Genomic DNA, 20,493 nt, shown 5'->3' on the forward strand with positions numbered 1-20,493 from the left:
TCTAACGGGATTTGATGGAGAGGAGACATTTACACTTTATTCACCAAATTGTATTTCTACTTTATTCTCGAAATTTCAACTTTATTCTTAAAATTGTACTTCAACATTAATCTCGACATTTCAACTTTTTTCTCGACATTTCGACTTTTTTCTCGAAGTGCACAATAAAACAAAATCTTCCCCTCTCAAATATTTTTTCTCCTGGATGGCCCTGATACTCTTCCGTATATAATGAACCATGTAGTTCCTCAATCATGTACTCATATAGACTATAATTCTTGGTTCTTACTAAAACACGTAAATAAAGGTCGTGGGGCAAGACCAACTAGAAATTATTTTGAATGTTTTCTTCATATATTTTTTCATCTTGTATAATCCACAATCAGAAAAGGTTGAGATTGTCTTGTATACTTAACATTTATAGAAAATATTTTACAAATTTACCAAAATAAAACACTGCTAATATAAATACAATAAATGGGTTTTCTATCACTGCTGCAGCTTAAGAAGCAGCCTGGGCAGAAAAATAAGGACTTTCTTGAGCCATGAAAGGATTGAACTGTGATGAAAATACCAGAATGAATGTATTTATTTAATCATTTGCTCTCATGCTGTCTTCATTCTCTTTCCAGATCCACCTCTACACGTTGCTCCACCTAGTTTTTCTGTGCTCCAACCCCTCCACAGATAAGCCTTTTTTCTTCGCAGTATTAACGATCCGTGCTTATTTTGGCTCCTCTGCCTCTCTGCCGTGCCCCGGCTCTGCAACCTGCTCTTCAACCTTCTCTTCAGGCGGCTCTGCCCTCAGAGGCCCGGTGACTTGTTTTTGCTTTCTCTTGTACTTTGTAAAATAACTGCTAAGAATACTTTTGCCCTGCAGGTTGTTTTCTGTTGCAGAAATTTCTGGTGGAGGACACTGAGCCACTTCCTTAACCTTGGTGAGGATACATTTATTTTAAAACTCCAATCGAGGTGGCTGTGCTTATTTTTGGGTCCACGTTGCAAAAAACTAGCATCACACAAAGTGATGTCAAGGATACCAGTTTGTCAAGGGTAGCAACAGACGAATACTAGATAAAGTACTAGATATAGTCTACAGAAGTGCATTATTTATTTGATCTTTTAAGTATGATATTATTTTAAAAAATCTGTTTTTTACCTTATAGTGACATTTGCAAATGTATGCTCTTAGTCTCAGGTATCTGACTGTAGCTGCTCCCATAGACTAAATACAATGGATGAAGCATCAGTCACATGACCCATGGGTTTCTGCAGAGCAATTTTGAAGCCTCTTCTTCTTGTACTGCATGCAATTGTGTTGCCCGGGAAACCAATTGTCAATCAAAGTTAATTGAGACTATTCACGATGTAATAACTGCAGAGCTGCCGGGGGACGTTTACAGATTCTGTTTTGGTGTCAAAATCAAAGATTACAGCTGCATTTATCCAACACAGAGTTAGGATAAACGGTGGATTACTTCCCTTAGCTGTGTAGCATGATGATGACTGATGAGGAAGTATAAATGGCTAGCCATGTCTGAACGGTTGAATTAGAAATAAAAGTATTGCTTGATATATCTTTACCTTATTTGGAACAAAAAATTCTCAGAGCTGTCATGATTGTGAATCAAACGATAGGAGACCCAGACGTTTTTTTTTTTAACCAGACTGTAAATATGTTTATTTCCGCTATAAAGTTGGCACATTTTCACAAGGACTGACTTGTTTTTGCAGCCAGCCTCCAGTGGTCACTCAAGGAACTGCAGCTTTCCTGAGCTCTGCATTGGCCTCAATCAGGACGTTGGATGGCTACGGCTTGACTGTTACCAAGCTGGAGAAGCAGCATGTCCCTTTCACTTCAGCACTCACTCATGGTCGTCTTGCTTCAAGTACATCCTTCCTCAAGTTAGCAATATGGCTGACTTTGTACCCAGAAGCACATGCACAATAAGAGATGCCATTTTCTGCTAGTACTGCTTAACTTATGCTTGAAACCCAGTATTTTTAAAACCATTGTAGCACCACACAGTTTGACCACCACTAACATGATATAGCTGTTATTATCTTCCATCAGGTGCCTTATCAAGCACACCCTGAACCTTCCACAGGCTGCCCCCCTACGTAGCTGCTGTCTGAAGCAGCGGCAACAGCAGACCGCACTTCCTCCCTGTTTTGTAACACATCAGTGGCTTTAGCCAAAAGTGACATTGAGTCATTGTGATAGCTTTTATAAGAGTGAGATCTGTATTCATTTGTGTCCTCTCCAACACTGATACATCTTGGAAACCCACTAAAGTGTCCCTCATAAGCTCATCATGGAGTTGTCCACGAGTGCATACAGAGCAGTGAAGAAAGAGTGCCCTGATTTGTTGAAACTCGTCCATTCTTGTCCAGTTTTTATTTGAGACTAAATATGTCTTTTTCCACACAACCATACCATGACCACTGCTCAGCTGTTAAGTACAGCCCTCACAACACCTTTGTGTGAATTTGGTTAGCATCAGAGAAAGCACCCGACTATCTTGTCAAGTAAAATGCTCATATCCTCTCATCCACCTCTCCCATACTTCAAGGAGACAGAACGTTGTTGGAGGTTTGATTGTGACAGATGGTGTTACCACGGTTTCTTACCAGACTATCATGAGCTAGCATGTACAGTAGAGCCCTGCGTGGGACTGTTTTCTTCATCCCGCTCCCGCTGAATTTCTGACCATTACCGCCCGCAACGTGTGTGTTACACTCCCGCCCGCTCCCACAGTGTGTATATCCCCTCCCACCCGCATCCCACCAGCATCCAACCCGCATCCGCAAAACAAATGTATGCCCGCACAATAGAGATGCATTGATTAAGTGTCTTCTCCCGTCCCGCAAGAGAAATGTCCCAGTGTTTTTTTTAGCCGCCCGCAGCAAAGTTCAAAGAGTTGGGATCGCTGCGATCGTCCCTAGAACAAATGGGCCACTGCTCAGAGCAGCTTTGCTTTTGACATCATATTAGCAGCAATAAACTATGTAAGCTAACCAATTTTATTTAGCAGCTAACGTTACTATTGGCTAACAACATGCAACCATTTACCCTACCACGCCCACCCATTAACTGTATGCCCACACACCTGTGTGGAGTTAATGCTCATGGCAGTGCTCCTGAAGTGCTTTTGTCATACCGTGAACAATCAAATTTCTTATCTATCGCTGGACAAACAAACTTTATACTTGGAAACTGTGTTTCCCCCGTGCATGATTTCACTGGCTAGCCCTCGCTGGACTAATTCCATGTTAACCATCATCCCGGTTGCTAATGTTGGAGCATGAAACGTTGAGACATCCCAGCCTTTGACACTCCCTTCACAACACATGGAATCCACACTCCAGTCCGCCAATGCTTGACGCCACTCCATTCACTACACTTCCAGTGCGTTATAAAGGGTATGCATCACTTTCCCACTGGACCACGTCCCCTTACTGGCACTGAGTGGCCAAACATCAGCAAAAATGGCTGCAACTAGCGGAGAAGACGGGATAACAGCCAATTGTCGGTTTAAATTAAAGGCAGTTGGACTTGACATTGACCCGTACAGTTACCCCAAGAACCAGTGGTCCATGGACGTTAATATTCGGCCACGATTCCAGTTTCCTGATATTTACAGTATATGTACTTAATTTCTACACCGGGGAAATACAAAAGGCATACAGTCTTGACACTTGGTGAAATTGTTGGTGAAATTAAAGTGATGAGGACACTGAACTTTATGATTTGACCGTTTAACGTTACTACCCACAAATCCAACATTACCTGGTACAAAATGGGAACCGCAAATCCATGTTTCGGTGCCTGGAATCCAGTTGTATCTGTGAATTACAGCGATCCATTTGTCTCTCTTAAGCTTATTTTCGGCAGTCTGTAAAACTATAACTCCAATTTCTTGCTAAATCTATGAGTACAGTCGATCGCACAACAGCTCTTTCCCATTTTAGATGTTTTCCAGTTGCTCAAACTGGAAGTTTACGCTGACACTCAGTCTTTCTGCCACTCAGTCTTTCTGCCACTCAGTCCTTCTGCCACTCAGTCTTTCTGCCACTCAGTGGGCGTAACCCGCTGTGAAGTCACATCTGTGACGTCATGCGCATTCCCTCTATAGGGGTGTACAGTAAGGGTAGTGCAGATTGGAAACTGCTGGCGATGTAAACAGAAATTCCCCATGGCTTAACCACCTCATTTACGTGCTAAATTCAGCATTTGCAGCCTTTGAAGAACACCCCTTTATAGACTCTGGAGTTATACACCTCTGTCTTGGTACAGAGTTTATGAGTAGTGTTAACCAAAATGTTGTCCTGTGCAGTCCAATGTATACATGTTGGTGGCAGTATATATCGTAGTTACCACTGCAACACAGCAATATGATTGGTAGAATCTGATCCTCATTGAATTTGTTCTGGAGGGTTTTTTCAGTGTTTTAACATTTAATGTAATAAAGATGAGCCTAAAATCTACATTCAATGGCTTCGTCTCTAACTTCCCCTCTATTAGTTGACCTCCCACCAAGGAAGTATAAACAGTTCTGTAAAACAGGCAGGAATTAAAAATTACAAACATGTCGTCTAAATATACTGTCCTTGAATCAGTTTTTAAGCGACTAAGGTAATGGGCCAACAATAACACTTACTAATAGTTAACACACTGACAGCTAGGAGAGTATGTTGCTCAGCACTTCTAACAGTTCTTTAAGGACCATTGTCATTCATTAGCACCATAGATGAGTGCATGCAGACGCTTGGCTTCGTGGGATGCATCTGTGCGGCTAAAATGCCAGGTTTCGGTCTGTTTTCAGATGTTCTGATGACATAAACGCCAGAATTAACCTGCAGTCTAACATTTCCCAGACAAGACACTGTTTACAATATGTCATGCTCTTTTTATTACAGCCCAGTGGGTCACGAGACAATGTTCTCATAGTGCCAGTCCCACGCCCGGGTAAAAGGGTAAACGAGGAGCGTGTCAGAAAGGGCATCAGACATAATGCCGGATGCCAAAACAGTTTGCGAAACATGATGATCTGCTAATGTGACCCCGAAGAGGACAAGCCGAAAAGAGAAGACATTCTTTTATTTACAGGACTGTCTCAGAAAATTAGAATATTGTGATAAAATTCTTTATTTTCTGTAATGCAATTAAAAAAAACAAAAATGTCATACATTCTGGACAGTTTAGGATTAAGATTCCCAGAATATTCTAATTTTTTGAGATAGGATATTTGAGTTTTCTTAAAGGCATTCTCCCTGATTCTCCCTGAGCTAGCCAGAATTTTGAAAGAGGCACCTCTAAGCCCCCCCCATTCGGTCCGAATGATACGGATTGGTCCAAGTCCAGGAAGGGAAAGAACCAATCAGATGTCTTCATTTTAAACCACGCCCCCCCGCTCCCTGTCCCATGCGCGCACTCGCTTCCAGCTCCCCGTGTCCACTTCCCACGGGTCCTCCTGGGCTCACAGTGTCCCAGTGTAACCCCCTCCCTCCCTTCTGCCACGGAGCCCAGTATATAGATATTATGTAGTTATTTCCAGAGCAGCTCGGTCCCCGCTGTGTGTGACCGGGGAGCGGGAGCCGTTAGTCCGCTGCTGCTGCTGCTGCTGCTGCTCTCTGCCCAGCAGCAGCCTCTGCAGCAGCAGCAGCCCGCAGGGACACGTGAACAGCCGCAGCCGTGAAAAGCTGCAGCAGCTCCGGCTCGGAAGCTGTATGGGGTCCGTGGGGATGTAGGCGTCTCACGGCGAGAGCGGAGAGCGCCGGTGCACGGCACGGCAGTGCAGGCTCTGTTGGCACAGCTACGCCGTAGGCGTAGACACCGTAGCCTACGGCGTAGCCGTGGCTTTAGAGCCTGCAGCGCACCGCAGCGCTGCCGTGCCGTGCACCGGCGCTCTCCGGGATGGAGACGCCGTTGGGCAGGATGCACGTTTGGGTGGGCACAGCCCCCCTCCCCTTTCCCCCCCTAAAACCGGCCTCGCTTACAGGTGAATGAGACATGGGGTAGTTTTGCTGTAAATGTGCTGTCCAAAATGTTTAATAATCGTATGCGCGTTCGTGTTTGTGGGGGCGTGGCTTTGGACGGAGCGCTCGTGGTAGGGGGCGGTGGGGGCGGGGCTTAGAGGAAGCGCCACTTTCAAATCTTGCTAGCTCTAGGAAGTTGCATAGAATAACTTTAAGCTGTAAGCCATGATCAGCAATATTAAAATAATAAAAGGCTTGTAATATTTCAGTTGATTTGTAATGAATCCAGAATGTATGATATTTTTGCTTACAGAAAATAAAGGACAATATTCTAATTTTCTGAGACAGTCCTGTATGTTCCAGTATGTCAGATTTGATGCAATAATGCTTAAAATTAGACTAGAAAACTAGACTTAAAATTAGATTGATATTTCTACTCGTGACACTTTACTGACAGGTAATAATATTATTATTAAAATTATTATTAGTAAAAATATTATTTTCTGACACTGCTATCAGGTAAGTAAGGTGCTCTACTCATACTGTGGTGCACCAACTCATCTGATCCCTCGTGCCCAGTGTTATATTTAGATGGCACATTTTCTATTGTAACCATTGAAACATAATTATTAAGGGTGCCAAATGTCCAGCTTGTGATTTTTGTATCATGAAATAATGTGATTTTATTTGTTTAGAAATTTGTGTGTTCCCTGCTTGACATTGACTTGCTTGTCTTTTCCCCAAAATCGATTTATCTTCACAATTTCTTTTAAAATCAATCAAAAAGTATATCATTCAAGAAACTTCCAAAATCAGTCCAGCACTTTTATGTTAAGCTAGTTACCCTCAAAAATCAGAAAAATAATGTAAGAGAAAAATAGAGAAAAATAAATTAAATTTAAATTTGACTCAGGTTCTCTGTAGAGAGTTTGAGCCAAAATGTTTCATATTTTCTTTACAACTTAATACACACATTTTACTGTTTCAGACCTGCAACACGGGAAAAAAAATTAAATTACTAACCCTAACCACGAAGCACCGTCAGTGAACACCAGATTTTACACTAGATATCTTTAGTGTTACAATGGTAGTTCTTTAGTTTTCCTAAGAAATAAACTTTCACAGACTTCCCTACTTTCTTCTATATGGTACAAGTGATGCCACACACACTGAACACTTTTCCAATCTGCATACTACACTATTAGTGCCTACTGAGTTTCCCAAAACGTGGTTTGCAGCGTGCAGAATGTAAAACACAGCACACCCGGCCCAATGTGGGGAAAAAATTTTATACTCTGTTGTAATGAGGAAAACTGTTGCCAGTATGCAGTATGTGACGCATACTGCAATATATGGGTAGGTTTCAATGTGTGGTTTTGAAAATTGTATTTTTCTATGTTTTTGTGTTAGCATAGTTTCCAGTTCTCTTGCTCCCGTAGATGTTTTTTTACTTCTTCATCTCACCTGCCTCTTATCAAACATATGTGCACCTCTGCAGAGCGTTGTTGCAGCTATACAGGACTGTCTCAGAAAATTAGAATATTGTGATTTTCTGTAATGCAATTAAAAAAACAAAAATGTCATACATTGTGGATTCATTACAAATCAACTGAAATATTGCAAGCCTTTTATTATTTTAATATTGCTGATCATGGCTTACAGTTTAAGAAAACTCAAATATCCTATCTCAAAAAATTAGAATATTCTGGGAATCTTAATCTTAAACTGTAATGAATCCAGAATGTATGACATTTTTGTTTTTTTAATTGGATTACAGAAAATAAAGAACTTTATCACAACATTCTAATATTCTGAGACAGTCCTGTAAATGTACTAATTTCAGGCCAACGAAATTCTCCTTTTTCCACTGACCTATACTTTACCTCTCCTTTTCCCATCACCTGCTCCCTGCCCATCTGAACATCATCACAGAAGCTTCAAATAAATGCTTTAATTATGTTTCACTTTTCATACATAAAAAGTTTAGCTTGTCATCTATGCATAATGGTAACATTTAGATGGGTTACCCTTCCTATTGCACAGTCGTACTTCCCGTCAGTACTCATGGGGATGCAAGATGGAAGTGAGATATTGTTCAAATCTGATTCAGCTGTACTTTCCAACGATCAGATTGTGTGCTGTGGAAAAGGGCTTTTAGCACCTGCTGAAAACACTCCCAAAGCATTATTCCACACTGAGAAGTATTGTATCTCTGAGGGATGTAACTGGTAATACTTAAGAAGCGTTATTCTATCTTTTTTATGCTCTTGTCTGTGCATGCATGTGTGCATGAGGGTGTTTGGGTGTGTAGGTGGAGGAGTCAGCGGGCAGTTGCCATGGTAATGAAGTATTTGCACTTGAGCTGTGGAATAGTATCATCCTCCCTCGAGGACAGTGGCTTCAAGGCTTGTAATTGGGCAGAGTCTTCTTTGTGGAGTGCCAAACAGACAACCGATGACCCAAGTGGTTGCTGTGACTTCCCGTTTAGGGCAAATGAGATGCTGGTTGTTAGAGGAGTTACGCAGACGGTCTAATCTGTGCAGAGCAGCATAGATTTCAAACACGGGGATCACTGTGCATTTATCAGAGAAGGATACCTGTACGGAGGACCAGTGTACAGTCAGTCAGTGAGTCAGTGTAAATAACAAAGTAGAAACACCTCTGCTGGAAACCTCCATCTCTACATTTCCACAGTTGCTTACCATTTTTGCTTTTAAAGAGAGTGTTCTCATAATACTTGAGTTTTATTCAACATATATACTCAACTGCTTGTTAACACATATTTTTAACCAGCCAATCACATGGCAGCACCTCATTATTATTGTACTCCAGAGGTGTCAAGTAACAAAGTACAAATACTTCGTTACCTTACTTAAGTAGAAATTTTGGTTATCTATACTTCACTGGAGTAATTATTTTTCAGACGACTTTTTACTTTTACTCCTTACATTTTCACACAATTATCTGTACTTTTTACTCCTTACATTTTCACGCAATTATCTGTACTTTTTACTCCTTACATTTTAAAAACAGCCTCGTTACTCTATTTCATTTCGGCCTTTAAATAAAAACTATCCAGTTAAATTGCTCCATCCGGATAGAGTGAATTTGGTTGTGGTTGTTTCAGATGTTCTTGTCCAGTTTTGTTCTTACATCCGTTCCCTCAGATTCCTGCAACTAAACTTGGATGTACATTCCAATAAAGGTTAGGATAAATGATAACATGCCTCTGAAGTTTGACTTTTTGCACTATTACAATACTTATAGGCAACTAGTCATCATATCTGCTGCTCTCTGAAACACATGTTAATGCTCAATAGTACACATATATGCTTCTTTAAGATATTTGCATTATACTAAGATGCATTCATTTTCAATGGCTTTTGTCCTTAATGGCTTTTTCCCCCCTTACATTACTTTTACTTTTATACTTTAAGTAGTTTTGAAACCAGTACTTTTATACTTTTACTTGAGTAAAAAAACTTGAGTTGATACTTCAACTTCTACAGGAGTATTTTTAAACTCTAGTATCTATACTTCTACCTGAGTAATGAATGTGAATACTGAAGACACCTCTGTTATACTCCAAATCTCTAGCTCCGCAGCTGCGGAACCGCAGATGAAACTCCACTTTCCATGAAGATGATCAACATCGTGCTATGAACATTTTGAAAACGTATAATTAGTTTTGTCTCTAGAACCTCAGTGTTGTCTCTAGTCCTGCCTTTTGCTGCAAAGCGGACTGACAAACCTCAGCCCCATTGAAATCTGGTTTTGCCCTGTGTTGCTGACATTAATGACGTTTATGTGCCAGATCAGTGCGATGGTGGTATAGTGGTGAGCATAGCTGCCTTCCAAGCAGTTGACCCGGGTTCGATTCCTGGCCATCGCAGCACTACTTTTATGACAAATCTGAATGTGCTTAGTTTATCGCAGTTGTTTCTCTGGAATTTGCAACTCTTAGAACTTCTTAACATGCCCTCCAACATGTAAATTATAACCACAATACAGAAGGTAAGACAAAATGTAAACATCCATGAATTGCCCTTTCTACGGTTATCTAGAAATTAAACCGGTTTTCTCAAGATCAACTTTTTGAATAGTAGACTGCAAGAACACAGACACATGGACAGTTTGTGTTTATAACTACTTATGTTGAATTACTTTATCCACTGCAATAAAATAATAAGTGATTTGTTCTGTGAAATAAAAAAAAAATCCTAAATTTGTATGTATTATTTTGCCCTGCGTTGATGGCAGACATTCATCCATCAGGTTTGGATTTTGGAGGGATAGAAAGACTTCCACTGGATACGGGGCTGGATATGCCACGGTTTGCCACCTCACTACTTTCCTCTCAGGACCAGCCACCAAAGGGGATGTAGCTCAGTGGTAGAGCGCATGCTTTGCATGTATGAGGCCCCGGGTTCAATCCCTGGCATCTCCATTAATTCTGTTAAGAAAGCGTAACCAGCAACACTGATTGTTACATACAGTAAAAGATTAATTATGTTCAGAGTTAGACAAACAAGATGAATTGAACTGGCTGCCACAACCATCAATATGGATCAGCATTCATTGAGCAGTTGCCTTCTATCGCAGTCACTAAATCTGAGTTACTATTATATTTGAATTAAATATTAACGATACTATGATTTTTACAGTCTGCATTGATTGAAAAAATAAGTTTAATCACTTTTAGCCTCAACTCCAATCTAGTCTGTTGCAGTGATGGTGTACATAAGGACATCTCCCACATTTCACTGTATTTAACATCAATGCCTTCAAAAAGCTTTAATGGTCATGAGGAGTATATATGGGACACATACATGCATTTACACTCACCGGCCACTTTATTAGGTAAAATAACTGCTCCAACTGCTCTTCGACGAAAATGTCTAACCAGCCAATCACATGGCAACAAATCAATGCAATTAGGCACGTAGACATGGTCAAGACAATCTCCTGTAGTTAAGACCAAGCATCAGAATGAGGAAGTACGGTGATTTAAGTGATTTTGGACGTGGCATGGTTGTTGGTAACAGACGGGCCGGTCTGAGTATTTCAGAACCTGCCAATCTACTGGGATTTTCACGCAAAAACCTCTCTGGGGTTCACAGAGAGTGGTCGGAAAAAGAGAAAATATCCAGTGGGCGGTAGTTCCTTGGGGGCAAATTCCTTGTGGATGCCAGAGGTCAGAAGAGAATGGCCAGGCTGGTTGTAGCTGATAGAAAGGCAACAGTAACTCAAATAACCACTGGTTACAACCGAGGTCTGCGGAAGAGCATCTCTGAATGCACAACACGTCGAACCTTGAGGTGGATGGGCCTCAGCAGCAGAACCACACTGGGTACCACTCCTGTCAGCTAAGAACAGGACACGGACGCTACAATTCACTCACTCAGACATTTTGAAAACATATAATTAGTTTTGTCTCTAGAACCTCAGTGTTGCCTCTAGTCCTGCCTTTTGCTGCAAAGCGGACGGACAAACCTCAGCCCCATTGAAATCTGGTTTTGCCCTGTGTGTCTGGAATCATGACGTTGATATTACACATCTGTGCGATGGTGGTATAGTGGTGAGCATAGCTGCCTTCCAAGCAGTTGACCCGGGTTCGATTCCCGGCCATCGCAGCACTACTTTTGTGACAAATCTGAATTTGCTCAGTTTAATGCAGTTGTTTCTCTGGAATTTGCAACTCTTAGAACTTCCTGTCTTAACAGTAGTATAAAGTATAACCAGAATACAGAAGGTAAAACAAAATGTAAACATCCATGAATTGGATGCAATTTCTACGGTTATCTAGAAATTAAACCTGTTTTCTCAAGATCAACTTTTTAAATAAACAGTAGACTGCAAGAACACAGACAAACAGACAGTTTGTGTTTATAACTACTTATGTTGAAGTACTTTATCCACTGTTTTTTTTTTTCAATTTTTTTTCTTTCGTTTTTTCCCTTATAAATATCAACAGTCACGTTCCATTACAGACCTAAATGTGTACTAGTCTGTGCATATCAATAAATATATGTGCAATGATGCGTCTGTTGTTCAATACAACTGATCAGACCAAGCGCAGACACAAGCTGCTCTGATCCAGACGGTGGAGTTGGAACAAACTGTCACACAATGTCGAGAGAACGAGACAGATTCAGGAAATTTCCATCAGGGGATGAAAAAAGAAAAAAAACTAAAGAAAATGGAAGAGTTTAATGCCTCTCTGAAAGGCTCGTTTGATAAATTTGTTACAAAAATCACCGGGCGTCAGCAGGTGTTGTGTGCTGCTGACGCCCCACCTCTGGTCATCCCGCTGCTGCTTCCACCTGCCTGCTGTGCTGTTGACGTCCCTGACTCCCCCAGTCTGGCCTTCGGCAGGAGGGTCCCCCCTTATGAGCCTGGTCCTGCTCAAGGTTTCTTCCCTCCTAAAGGGGAGTTTTTCTTGCCACTGTTTGGCTTAAGGTTTTTCTCCCACTAGGGGAGTTTTTACCTGCCATTGTTTATATAATAATTGCTCGGGGGTTTATGTTTATGTTTATGTTTATGTTTATGTTCATGTTCTGGATCTCTGGAAAGCGTCTAGAGACAACATCTGTTGTATTAGACGCTATATAAATAAAATTGAATTGATCCGACCGGGTCTCCAGCAGCTGTGGGGCCCCGCGTCGAGGCAAGAGATGATGATGAGGCAGGAGAAGGTATCCAGTATTTTGCTAATTGGAGAGTTAAAATTGCGCATATAGACACCCGATCCGACCTGAAAAATCCCCAAAAAATTTAGCCATTTCGCACAGGGCCTCGCAAATCTCTCAGGCGGCTCTGATGCCACCTCACTACTTTCCTCTCAGGACCAGACATGGAAGGGGATGTAGCTCAGTGGTAGAGCGCATGCTTAGCATGTATGAGGCCCCGGGTTCAATCCCCGGCATCTCCATTATTTGTGTTAATTAACCTCTTAAAGTAAGAAATAGTAATCAGCAATCCTAATCTTTCTGCCTATGCTTAACCGAGCTAGTGACTGCCCCCTTCCGGAAGTGAAGAGCGGGAATAACTACAGTCTCAGCATCACAGAAGAGGGAGACTTTGCTGCATCTAACCTGCAACAAGATCAGCTTAGTATGTACGACATCTACAGATCTGCTGCATCGTTAGTATGGGTGTAACGATACACTAATCTCTCGATACGGTATGATACACGATATTGAGGTCACGAGCAGTATTTTTTTAATAACATATGACTGGAAAAAATTGTCTTTTATATGAAAGACAGAAAATACAACCAAATGCTGTGCATTTGCCCTATTGTTACAGTTTGTAATGCTTTATAACTGTTTCAGTTTTAAAGAGAAAGCCAGGCCTACCATTTTCCACAAACTGAACTAAAAGTAAATGTCAGGTTTGCATTTTGCATCTTCAGTTTCATACAAGTACAAATATTTTGCCACAAACTGAATAGTTTCTCTCATGTATGACTTGACTTTTTTCTTTTCCAGAAATTTAACAACTAAAATTAACTAAATAAATAAAATTAAATAAATAAACTATGAAAGTCCCAAACTCCAAATGCAACATGACTGTTATTTATCTTGTGCCAGAGCTCAAAGCTTCACATGCTCCAGCCTGAGGCCGTAAGGTGAACCCGTTATCGTTTCATCCTCCCACCTTTGGGGACGACACAATCTTTACATCATAAAAAAGATTGATTCCTGCTCACCTTAGAAGTAAAAGTTCTGAGCTCAAAACCCCCAAGAGTCCCGTGATCGGGACCAAAACGGTACTAGTTTCTTCTGAGCGTAGTCAGATTTTGGTCCGCGGGTCGAGGTCGTCACGTGATCCCGCTGCACCAATAGATGTTACTAGTAAACACAATATATTCATATTAATAACCCAATATCAGCTACAGTTTGTCACCTCCACGACACGTATCGTTACGTTTTTGTATTGCAAAATTTCGTGGTACCATATATTGTTACACCCCTAATCGTTCGCGTCCATTTTTTCGCATCTTAACGTCCTCCTTCGCGCTTGTTTAATAATTGTACTGGAAGAACGCCAACGTGAAAGTGCGTCTGGCGCCACCTAGTCGAATGCAACTCACTCAATAATGGATTGTTTTCTCACGCATGTATACTTGGATTTCTCTGAACCTCCAGTTCAATCCTTAGCTAGATAAACACTACACAACCATTGATCAAACATATTAATGACGGAGAACTTTGTACTGATTACCATATTGAATTAATGGATTTCATTGTTTTCTGTATGCTTGATGGATTCATGAATTTGATAAGTCACGTTGCCCTATAAGAAAATGTCATGATCCAAGTATTCATGCTCCTGTGAGACATCAATAATCGCTATTAATATTAATCCATCTGAAACACAGACATACATTAAGCAGTGACTGACTATCAGCACAGGCTTCCTGTTACGGATTCTAGTCATATGCTCCTTTATGTAATGAATGTAACATTGTGTGTCTTTGAAGGTGATTTCCAATACATCCAGTATAACGTGCGATTCATTAGAAATACACTAGCATGGTAGTTTTGTTACATAAACCATGAATTGATATGATATAACACACTGATGTAGATAAGTCGAACTCAAAACAGCTAATTTAGCAAATTGCAATGAGATTGTGGAGTTAAATTTCAATGCCTGCACAATTCACAGTAAAATGGGAAAAATGAGATATCACTCCAACATTTTGGACACAAGAGCCTATCACAGCATGATTTTAAAAACTGTCACTGATCACATTCATAATCAGATTAAGAAAACCACCTGATGGGATAAAATATCATATGTTTTCCTCTACAACAGAAGAAAAGAGCCAGCTAGCCAGACACACTTCCGTTTAAAGCCGTCATAACCGCACAAAAAACAAATAAATAAAATGAAAAGTATTTTATCGGAACGGTTGAAAAATGGAAGTCCTATTTGAACCTAAAATGATTTTCTGTATGTGTTTGGTAGAAGAAATATGCCATTGTTTTTGTATTTCCCCTCTGCACAAAAAGAATGGACTTTTGAGTTATGTAAGAATGGGAGACATCTTCCATCTTCCTACGGAACGCTTAGGATCTACAAGAAACAGAGTGAAGGATCTAAAATCCTCTAGCACCACAATCTGCACACATGGACACTAAGGACCCAATATATTTTGATAAAAATGTAACCCGGACCCATCCAATCTTGTTTCTACAATATGCATTTCTTTACACCTGTGATGACCCTGTCTGTTTTATGTTTTGTTTTTGTTGAAAAACTAAATAAAAATAAAATATTAAAAAAAAGAAAAGTATTTTATCTTCCACTGGAGTGCTGCCTACTTTGAGATAGCAGCTAATTTAGTGAACTTCCTTCCTCTTAGAATCTGCTGTATATCCAGGACCTGTGAGCTGAGGGAACACTGGTAAAATTGTGATTATCATTTTTATGTACGCACATATTATGGCAGACATTTGGCATCAGAAGCCATTATTATTCATCCATGTAATTCTGAGAAATAAAAATAAATGGCCTAGCCCTGCTTGATGGGTTCCTATAAGACTGCTTTGCACCCAGTGTAAAAAACCCACAGCTGATTCTCCCAGTTATTACCTAACTATGGAAACCTGAAGACAGTGAACATTTTGTTCTGGCGCTAGTACAGCCCTGTCCCACGTTGGGAAGTTGTAACAGAGGCTTAACAATGTCTAAACAAGTGCTGTGTGAAAGGACATGACCGGAGCGCGATGATGGCAGTAAACTCTGTGCAGAGGATGAAATCAGCACATCATGGAGATGGTGAAAGGCTGCTTGTTGTCACAACACCTAACCAAAATCTTCAGGGACATGGATACGGAAAGGACAAAGCTCAGGTGACGAGCAAGATAGAAATGTTGCAGAAAAAAATGCAACCGCAACTCTCAGTGTCAGACCCTCGCTGGGCTGTATAGAGGGAATGTGCATGACGTCACAGATGCAACTTCACAGCACGTTACGCCCACTGAGTGTCAGAAAGACTGAGTGTCAGAAAGACTGAGTGGCAGCGTAAACTTTCAGTTTGAGCAACTGGAAAACATCTAAAATGGGAAAGAGCTGTTGTCAATTTGTCAATTTATGATTGTCATTTTGTATCAGGTAATGTTGGATTTTTGGGTAGCTAACGTTAAACGGTCAAATCATAAAGTTCGGTGTCCTCATCACTTTAATTTCTACAACAAATCCTGCCTTGAAGTCGGACCAAGCGTCAAGACTTTTGTAAGCCTTCAAGCTTCGTGTATTTCCCCGGCGTAGAAATAAAGTACATATAAATATCAGAAACTGGATTTGTGACCAAATATTAATGTCCATGGACCACTGGTTCTTGGTAACTGTACCAAATATTAATGTCCATGTACCACTGGTTCTTGGTAACTGTACCAAATATTAATGTCCATGGACCACTGGTTCTTGGTAACTGTACCAAATATTAATGTCCATGGACCACTGGTTCTTGGGGTAACTGAACCAAATATTAATGTCCATGGACCACTGGTTCTTGGTAACTGTACCAAATATTAATGTCCATGGACCACTGGTTCTTGGGGTAACTGTACGGGTCACTGTCAAGTCCAACTGACTTTAATTTAAGCTGATAATCAGCTGTTATCCCGTCTTCTCCACTAGTTGCAGCTGTTTCTGCCACTCAGTGTGAGTAAGGGGCTGGTCCAGTGGGAATGTGACGTTAATGCATAATCTCTATTATAACGTCTGCCACCCGACTTGGGTGCTGGCACCAGCAACCCGGAACAGCCGTCAACTGAGGCCAATCCAGCATCTCCACGCCTGCAGGAGCAGAATCACCACATACACCAGAAGCAATGGCAAAACTGAAGCCAGTACTGATGTGGGATGATCTTGTTATTCAGTCAGTCAACCCCGTGGTATTCTGGAGTCAATGGGAACCCAATCCGTTCAAAAGATAAAGCTCAGCCAAAATGATCAATATCCCTGCTGTGGGACCAATAAATGATCTTATCATAAATGATGTCCTACAATGTGATGGTGATCCTGAGCACATGGCAAAGTCTTCAGCAGAGCTGCTGAAAGCATCAAGGTGTCATTAGTCAAAGCTCACAAAGCTCCATGAACAGAAAACTGAAAAGAAGATTGTGGCAAAGTTCCCTCACAACCAGGTGAAGGCCGCCTGGATCAGGAGAGGTTAAAGGGTGGTACAATGTGAGAGACGCTGACATCTTACAGAAAACATTTACCTCAGGTGTTGTGATGCTGAATGTGATTCAACAAGCTATCCAACTACCGAACTGCTATTGAATAACAGCACCTATCTGCAACTTCATTTCTATGCAAACAGTGAGGATTTACCTATTTTTCATTGCTTCTGCATGTTGGTTTTTGTCATTTATTGTTCATCTGAGGTTGTATTTATCTAATGTCAAAACTTGGTAAGAACCACATTGTTTTTTTTAATGATTATTATTATTATTATTTAATTATGTCCTGTTGCGTAGAAGTTTATAAATGAAAGAGGATGAACTTTCTCTTTCACATAATGTAATGGTCCAGTCTCATAAACAATGATCCATCACAGGAGGAAGCTTCCTGGCGCACGCCGAACAAACTGCCAGTGCAGTAAAGACAGAGCAAAGATATAAACAAAGTGGAATGAATCGGCAGCGTTCCAGTGAAGAAGAAGAAAGTGTTCACCTTTTCAGAGCTATCCACGCTCATCAGGACGGAAAAATAAGCACTGCAGGATTAATGTCAATTATGCAAGGCGACTACACTTGTGCGGAGCAGCGGTGCATTACCTCTACATCACGAATCAGTGGCAATTCTTCCACTAAATCCACACCTTGCTTTGAGGATTTTGATGAATGCGAGCAGACATCATCTAATGCTCCAAAGCGGCCCGCTAATCTGCACGAGTACAGGAAACATGGCTCGTGATAGTTCAGAGCCGGATTTAACAAGTCATTCCAGGCGGGGTTTTGAAACCCTTGAGGGTAAAAACTGACATTTACAGTCTGTGATTTATCTTAACTGTGATAATTGATGCACTGTTAATAAAACACATGTTCCACTTTTTCACTCGTACCACAGCGCTCGGCTTCTTCGTGAGCCCTGAGGTAAGATAATGGACGAATCGTAGTGTTCGTGACTGCTGAGGTAACTTAAGATTGGTCCCATGGTTGGAGGGGGACACGGTATGAATACATTTCACGAGTGAGAACACTTCTCGACACGGGGGAAGAGTATGCCTGGATATGCTGAAACTAGAGAGCTCTGACTTTCATGCCCCAGGGGCTTTCCCTGAAAAGTTAACATCTTAGATATTTGGTTTTGTAGATAGGACTCCGGCTGTGATCAATAGAAGGAATGTGCATGACGTCAGACATGTGACTTCCCAGCGGATTACGCCCACTGAATGGCAGAAAGACTGAGTGTCAGAAAGACTGAGTGTCAGAAAGACTGAGTGTCAGAAAGACTGAGTGGCAGCATAAACTTCCAGTTTGAGCAACTGGAAAACATCTAAAATAGGAAAGAGCTGTTGTGCGATCGACTGTACTCATAGATTTGGCAAGAAATCCGAGTTATCTTTTTACAGACTGACGAAAAATAAGCTTAAGAGAGACAAATGGATCGCTGAAATTCACAGAAACAACTGGATTCCAGGCACCGAAACGTGGATTTGTGGTTCCCATTTTGTATCAGGTAATGTTGTATTTTTGGGTACTAAAGTTAAACGGTCAAATCATAAAGTTTGGTGTCCTCATCACTTTAATTTCACCAACAAATCCTGCCTTGAATCAGAATCAGAATCAGAATCAGCTTTATTGGCCAGGTTCGAACATTGTCCAACAAGGAATTTGACTCCGGTAATTTCGCTTTTTGGACCAAGCGTCAAGACTTTGGAAGCCTTCAAGCTTTGCTTCATGTATTTCCCCGACATAGAAATTAAGTACATATAAATATCAGGAAACTGGATTTGTGGCCAAATATTAATGTCCATGGACCACTGGTTCTTGGTAACTGTACCAAATATTAATGTCCATGGACCACTGGTTCTTGGTAACTGTACCAAATATTAATGTTCATGGACCACTGGTTCTTGGTAACTGTACCAAATATTAATGTCCATGGACCACTGGTTCTTGGTAACTGTACCAAATATTAATGTCCATGGACCACTGGTTCTTGGTAACTGTACCAAATATTAATGTTCATGGACCACTGGTTCTTGGTAACTGTACCAAATATTAATGTCCATGGACCACTGGTTCTTGGGGTAACTGTACGGGTCACTGTCAAGTCCAACTGCCTTTAATTTAAGCTGATAACCGGCTGTTATCCCTTGTTAACTTGTTGCAGCCATTTATGCCAGTTGGATGTTTTGCCACTCAGTGTGAGTAAGGGGGCTGGTCCAGTGGGAAAGTGAAGTCAATGCAGACCCTCTATTGGTGGGATAATGACATGAACATAAACATGACTGTAAATGTAGTTTTGCAATGATCAAAAATGTATAAAAATCCTTCGATAAGATATTCTTATGAAAAAAGCATATATTGCCCTGAAATCTGACATTTTTCCGCATGAACTTGCCATTAAGGAAGTGTAGGTGACCTTTACCAACAGCACTGATCCATGACCACACACTCACACACCGTGGCTTCTATCTGCCATCGTTGTCTGGATAGTCCTTTTTGTCTTTGGTCCTGATCATTCGGTGCCAATTCCTTGTGAGACAATCTTTAAAAAAATGTCCTCCTGTCGAGATACATGTTTCTAAAGTGTAATAATGCGAGTGGATGCCTCCGAACCCAGAGATGCTGGTGTTGCCTCTGGAGACAACCAACACCAGGACTGTTTTGGCAGAGTAGAATTTTAAGTGGTATTTGTGAATGTTAGCAAAAGTATTGGAGGAGTGCTTGACAAAATATTCACTTGTTCATGTGGCATCAACTATTGGCTGCTTGGGTTGGGATGATCGTTTTAGTTGCAGAACTGATAATGTATCAAAGATCACCGGTGTTCAGCTTAGGCTTGCGCACTTCTCCGGTGAAAAATTCCTCCAGATTCATTGAATTGTCTTGACAAAATGCAGTTAAGGAAATATACAAATCATTGTTGCTCTTATTTGAAGAATATTGATTCATGGACTCTGCTGGGGTCCCACGTCACCATGACAATCACCTGTGCAGTAGTTTCTGCATAATCAAGTATTGTACATGCTAAAATATATATATATATATATATATATATATATATATATATATATATATATATATATATATATATATATATATATATATATACACATATATACATATATACACATCATTTGATACTATCTGCAAAGAAATTAAGAAGAAGAAAAGAAATCATGGTGATTTTCCCTCACCACTCCAACTTTTTTAATTTTGGGGTTGCAAAAAAATGAGTGTATGTGTTTCCTTAAACTATTGTGTGTGCAGTAGTTTCTGCATAATCAAGAATTACGTGCTAAATGAGACATGATGGATGCTG

At 40.7% G+C, this 20,493-nt stretch overlaps 4 non-coding genes across 4 annotated transcripts; all 4 read left to right on the forward strand.

Annotated features, from left to right (window-relative positions):
- Window positions 1-9,799: 9,799 nt before the first annotated feature.
- trnag-ucc (transfer RNA glycine (anticodon UCC)) lies at window positions 9,800-9,871 on the forward strand. The gene has a single exon. It is a non-coding gene; the product is annotated as a tRNA-Gly (tRNA).
- A 483-nt stretch (window positions 9,872-10,354) lies between these two features.
- Window positions 10,355-10,426, forward strand: trnaa-ugc (transfer RNA alanine (anticodon UGC)). The gene has a single exon. It is a non-coding gene; the product is annotated as a tRNA-Ala (tRNA).
- Window positions 10,427-11,540: 1,114 nt separating this feature from the next.
- Window positions 11,541-11,612, forward strand: trnag-ucc (transfer RNA glycine (anticodon UCC)). Its single transcript has one exon. It is a non-coding gene; the product is annotated as a tRNA-Gly (tRNA).
- A 1,226-nt stretch (window positions 11,613-12,838) lies between these two features.
- Window positions 12,839-12,910, forward strand: trnaa-agc (transfer RNA alanine (anticodon AGC)). The gene has a single exon. It is a non-coding gene; the product is annotated as a tRNA-Ala (tRNA).
- The last annotated feature ends 7,583 nt before the right edge of the window (window positions 12,911-20,493 follow it).

This window comes from Cololabis saira, chromosome 22 (genome assembly GCF_033807715.1).
Source record: "Cololabis saira isolate AMF1-May2022 chromosome 22, fColSai1.1, whole genome shotgun sequence".
NCBI lineage: Eukaryota > Metazoa > Chordata > Actinopteri > Beloniformes > Belonidae > Cololabis > Cololabis saira.